The sequence below is a fragment of the Callithrix jacchus genome, chromosome 1, assembly GCF_049354715.1.
Source record: "Callithrix jacchus isolate 240 chromosome 1, calJac240_pri, whole genome shotgun sequence".
NCBI lineage: Eukaryota > Metazoa > Chordata > Mammalia > Primates > Cebidae > Callithrix > Callithrix jacchus.
In genome coordinates this window covers 208,162,167-208,168,166 of record NC_133502.1, presented here as the reverse complement: position 1 = coordinate 208,168,166, position 6,000 = coordinate 208,162,167, and positions in this window count along the sequence as shown.

Genomic DNA, 6,000 nt, shown 5'->3' with positions numbered 1-6,000 from the left:
GGGACCGTCTAGTTGATGGAAAATCAGCTCAGGGCTCCTACCGATTCTACATTATGGTGAGTTGGTGTAATGATTTAATGATGTATTACGATGAAATAATAATAGAAATGAAGTACAAAATAAAAGTAATGTGCTTGAATCATCCCCAAAGCATCCCCCCAAATCCGTGGAAAAATTGTCTTCCATGAAACCAGTTCCTAGTGGCTAAAAGGTTGGGACCGCTGGGCTAGAGCAATGGCGCCTGCAGACCTCTGGGGGTTCAGTGCCTGAAGGTGGCCAGGCAGGCTGGGGCTGGGACTGTTGCTACCATTCCACCATAAGGCTGGGGCTGAGCTAAGAAAGGGAGGGGGTGAGCCGGGTGCGGTGGCTCACGCCTGTAATCCTAGCACTCTGGGAGGCCGAGGTGGGAGGATCATGAGGTCAGGAGATTGAGACTATCCTGGCTAACAGGGTGAAATTCCATCTCTACTAAAAACATGAAAAAATTAGCTGGGCGTGGTGGTAGGCGCCTTTAGTCCCAGTTACTCGGGAGGCTGAGGCAGGAGAATCACTTGAACCCAGGAAGCAGAGGTTGCAGTGAGCCGAGATCGAGCCACTACACTGCAGCCTGGGCGTCTCAAAAAAAAAAAAAAAAAAAAAAGGGAGGCGGCGAATGGTGAATGTTGAGGGCCTAAAGAGGGGTACTCCGACGCCCAGTCTTGGAGGAGGAAGATGATTTGGTTGGGTTGGAAGGGGAGGGCAGGAACTCCTGGTGGAGGGAATGGCGTGGCAAGGGCACGTGGGGAACTTGCAGGGGTCTGGTCTGAGGGCGGCAGAGGGAAGGTGACAGGTGAACGACAGGACAAGCATGGAGAACCTTCCGCCCTAAATGGATGACAGGGGGCTTTGTCCCAGGGCAGCACAGGATCCCAGGCGCAATCTGGAAATCTCGCAGCGCCCTCTCCCGGCAGTAACGCATCTCTGCATTCCCAGGGAGAAACGCGGAGTTCCGAAGGAAGCTTCAAGGTGGAGAGCGAGAGAAGGAGGCGGATTCATGAAATATTTAGGAGAGAGAAGCCACGGGGCCCTGAGGATGGCAGAGGCTGCGGCCGAGAGGAAAATACCAAGAACGCCGTCCAGCCCGGAACTAGCTTTCAATCCACACCCAGGTTTTGTATGAGCCTCGCTGGAGAAATATATATTCAGGGTAAGTTGTGTTGATCGATGGATACCGTTAACTGAAAAAAAATTCACGCAATTTATATATTTGGAAAGCAGATTTTATTTCTTTAAAGAGTTACAGCCTGCAAGCTGGCCATCCTGCCCGTGGCGTGTGGCAAAGGCCAGAGACAGGCACTTGAAAAGAGGAGGGGTTGGCGTAGGAGCTTTATGCTGAAGAAGTTGGCTATACATACATATTCAACAGCCTAGAGGAGGAGCTATGAATATTCATGAAGGTGGCTCTGCCGGCTGCATATTGAACAAACATGCGTGTAATATACAACCCATGTTCTTTTTGGGGCGGAGACTTAAGTTACTGAAATCAGTGTCTTGTCCAGGGAAAGGTGGAGTTTGGCGGTGGGGCAGGGGCTCCGTTGCTCAGCGTGGGGGCGCTGGATGAGCTGGGATTGTTTTCATCTGGCTGATCTCCAGGCCGTGCTCGGAACGGAGTTTGCTGTTGAAGTTGGGGTGCGTGACCTCGCCCTCGCCTGGCACGGGGCCTGAGGCCTGAGGTTCTGGTTATCATTTAGTATTGTGTGGCTACAAGGATTCTGTTCTGTCCGTCTTGTGGTTTTTTTTTTTTTTCTTCAAATTTAAGTTTCTGTTTTAACATTACTGCTGGTCAGCTGTGTCTAAACGGCAAGAGGGAGGGGCATGATGAGGCACAGCTGACTTCCCTTCCCATCACGGCTGGGATCTTAGAAACGTTTTCCTAACCGGGTCGTTGCGGTGGTTCATGCCTGTGATCCCAGCACTTTGGGAGTCTGAGACCAGCCTAGCCAATATGGTGAAACCCTGTCTCCACTAAAATGCAAAAATTAGCCAGGCGTGGTGGCGGGCACCTGTAAGCCTAGCTTCTCTGGGGGTGGAGGCAGGAGAATCGCTTGAACCTGGGAGGCGGCAGTTGCAGTGAGCCAAGATCGCGCAACTGCATTCCAGCCTGGGAGGGGCTTCGAATTTTCTTTTTAGTTTACAGTAGCCTTCTGGAAAACTATAAAGCTGGAGCTACCTCACATCGTGCAGTGGGATAATGAGTCATGTCAAATACTTAAGTGTAACAAATGAAACCACAAAACTATAAGAATAAACTATGGTAAAATATTTGAAAAGTATAATTTCAGAGCAGCAAAGACCTTTCTAAAAATCGCGGAGAATCCAGAAGGCATAAAAGAGAAGACTGATTAACCAAACGATTTATTTATTTATTTATTTTTTTGAGACGGAGTTTCGCTGCTGTTACCCAGGCTGGAGTGCAATGGCGCGATCTCGGCTCACCGCAACCTCCACCTTCTGGATTCAGGCAATTCTCCTGCCTCAGCCTCCTGAGTAGCTGGGATTACAGGCACGCGCCATTATGCCCAGCTAATTTTTTGTACTTTTAGTAGAGACGGGGTTTCACCATATTGACCAGGATGGTCTCGATCTCCCGACCTCGTGATCCACCCGCCTCGGCCTCCCAAAGTGCTGGGGTTACAGGCTTGAGCCACCGCGCCCGCCCCGAATGATTTAAATATGTGGACGTCCCCATGGCTCAAGCCCCCATCAGTTAAGGCAAAGTGCCAGTGGCCATCTGGAACACATGGCTGTAGCTTGTGTATAGACCAGCAGTGAGGTCCCCTAACATGGAAATCAATCAAAAAGACCAACACCAAATAAGAAAGTAGGCAGAGGGTGTGAAATCACGGTTGCAGGAAGAGGAAATACAAATGGCTTTGAATTTTTAATGTTTCTTTTATTTTTTGAGATGGAGTCTTGCTCTGTCGCCCAGGCTGGAGTGCAGTGGCACGATCTCAGTTCACTGCAACCTCCGTCTCCTGGGTTCCAGCGATTCTCCTGTCTCAGCCTCCCGAGTAGCTGGAGTTACAGGTGTGCGCCACCATAAGCGGCTAATTTTTGTATTTTTAGTAGAGACAGGGTTTCATGTGTTAGCCAGTCTGGTCTTGAACTGCTGACCTGGTGATCCACCTGCCTCAGCCTCCCAAAGTGCTGGGATTACAGGCCTGAGCCACTGTGCCCGGCCTTTTTTTTTTTTTTTTTTCTTTGAGATAGTTTTTCTCTGTCACCCAGGCTGTAGCATAATCGTGGCTCACTCGCGTGAGCCACCACCACGCCAGGCCACAAGTGGCTTTTAACTAAACCTACAAAAAGATGCCTATCCTATGAAAAGAAATGCAAATCAAAACTCCAGTGCAATGTCATTTCTCGCCTACTGGGGAGTCAAAAATGAGAAAGTTCCCCAAAACACTGTATTGGTGGGGAAGCCAGCTTTCCCACACACTGCCGGCCGGAGGATGGAAGAACACAGCCCCGTGGAGGGCCATTTGACACCGATGCATGCATTCTGCCACCCAGCAAAACCCCTGTTGGGGAAGGCTGCCTTCAGATACTTGAGTCTGGGTGAAATAGTGCATGTGCGCTGTTATTCACGGCAGCTTTGTTGTGTAGCAAAAGGCAGGGGAACCGTGTCCTTCCTTCATCAGGAACTAGTGAGGTTAATTCTAGCCGGTCTACACAGTGGTGTGCTTTTCATCTAGAGGAAGCTCTTCTTCAAGGTAAATAGTTAATGGAAACCCACACGATTCAGGAAGGATTGGGAAGGGAGATGGAAGTGGAGAAGGCTTTCTTCCGCTGGAGCAGCTCTGGAGGGCCACAGATACACAGTGACCGAGGTGGCCTCTGGAAGGGAATTGAGTGCCAGGCGGAAGGGCTTCGGGGTGGGCCTGTGCCTTCCGAATTTTGGACCGTGGTATGCATCACCCATTCAAACGTCGTATGAAAATATTAAAATGTAACCAAAACACTTTAAAAATGTTTGCCCTCTAGATCCCAGTTTAGGGGTGGACAAGGCAGAGTGGACCTGGACCAAACATTCCCAGCTCTGACTCGAGGGTGCCAGCCAGAGACACCCTGGGCATCCCTTCAATGTCTATATTTATTTATTTTTATTTTTCTTTCTGGGGTGACTGCATTGTACTGGGATAGGAGAGACTGCTGGATTTGAGAGGGTAATGGATTGTCCTGGGTGGGGGTGGGAGGCATCTCCAGCAGGCACTGGAGAGAGATCTAGGAACCACCCCAACTGAGGCGGCCTCAGAGGTTATACAGAGAAAGGACTGAGACCAAGTTCTGTGGCACAGGTGTAGGAAGCAGGTGGTGGGGGGTGTACCTGCTCAAGGAAGGGAGGGGCAGCTCTCATCAGCCTGTCAGTCAGAGGGTGGCTTGTGGGGCCTGCTGGGAGGGCCTCCTGGGACCTGGGGTGTGGGGCAATGGGAGCTTGGTTCTGTTTGAATCTGGGTGTGTCTGGGGCACAGAACCTGACTCTGGGGGCAGGATGTTGGTTTTCTCATCAGGGAAGTCCCTGATGAAGAAAGGGACCCACATTCTTCACTGGAATCTTCTAGGAGCAAATCCCCTTCCAGAGGTGGGGAGGTGACTGGAACTGAAGAGTGGCACAGGGCGGTCAGCCCAGGGAGCCGGGTGTGGGATTGGGTAGGGGCAATCAGCAGGATTCTCGGCAGCTCCTAGGAATTTCACCTCAGAGCCCACTTACTCTGGGAAAGTGATATAGAAAAAGGTAATATTTCCAGCTCTCAACTGTCAGGCTGGGACTCGACTCCAGCCCTCTCTGTCACCTCTCTTGGTTGTGAACTAAACACAGGATGACCCCCAAGGCAGAGTGGACCTGGACCAAACATTCCCAGCTCTGACTCCAGGGTGCCAGCCAGAGACACCCTGGGAATCCCCTCAATGTCTTTATTTATTTATTTTTATTTTTCTTTCTGACCAGAGATTCCATTCACAGCCAAATGTCTTTCTTTTCCTCCTTCCTTCCTTCCTTCGTTCCTTCCTTCCTTCCTTCTTTCTTTCTTTTTTTCTTTCTTTCTTTTTCTTTCTCTCTCTCTCTCACTCTCTTTTATTTCTACCACATCTTATTGAATGCTACCTTTGTGTCAGATCTTGGAATATAACGAAGACTTTAAAAATGTTGGCTGCTATTTCAATAAAAGCTTAAAAATTTTAGCATGATCTAAAAATTCTAAACTTGCATGCATTTGATGACATAACCTAAGAGTTTAAAAACAAAAATAAAAAGTGACAGAATTACAAGGAGAATTGACAATTCACCACCACGGTGGGTGATTTAACATACTTTTCTCAATAGCTGATAGATCGAGCAAGGTAACTATAAATGTATTTGCAATGATACAAAAGATCTGAATAACGCAGAGAGGCTGGGCGCAGTGGCTCAAGCCTGTAGTCCCAGCACTTTGGGAGGCCGAGGTAGGCAGATCACCTGAGGTCAGGAGTTTGAGACCAGCCTAGCCAACATGGCAAAACCCCGTCTCTGCTAAAAATACAAAAATTAGCCAGAAGTGGTGGCGGGTGCCTGTAATCCCAGCTACTCAGGAGGCTGAGGCAGGAGAATCGCTGGAACTCAGGAGGCAGAGGCTGCAGTGAGCTAAGATTGTACCACTGTACTCCAGCTTGGGAAACAGACCTAAACTCTGTATCAAAAAAAAAAAAAAAAAAAATGCAGAGAATGGTAGCTTAGGGATAGTCAGCAATATTCCCCAGATTAACTAAATTAGCCTTATCCAGGAATGCAAAGAGAATTGGACATCAGAAAATGTATTAATATAATTCACAACATTTCCATGGATATAGAAAAAGGCATGTAATCGAATTAAACACTTAGGATAAAACAGAACTGCTGCTTCTAAGAATAGCAGGGAAAATTCTTCAGCCGACAATAGTGTCTGCCGAAAGCTTACAGTAGACATCAGGGGCAAGGGGGAAACA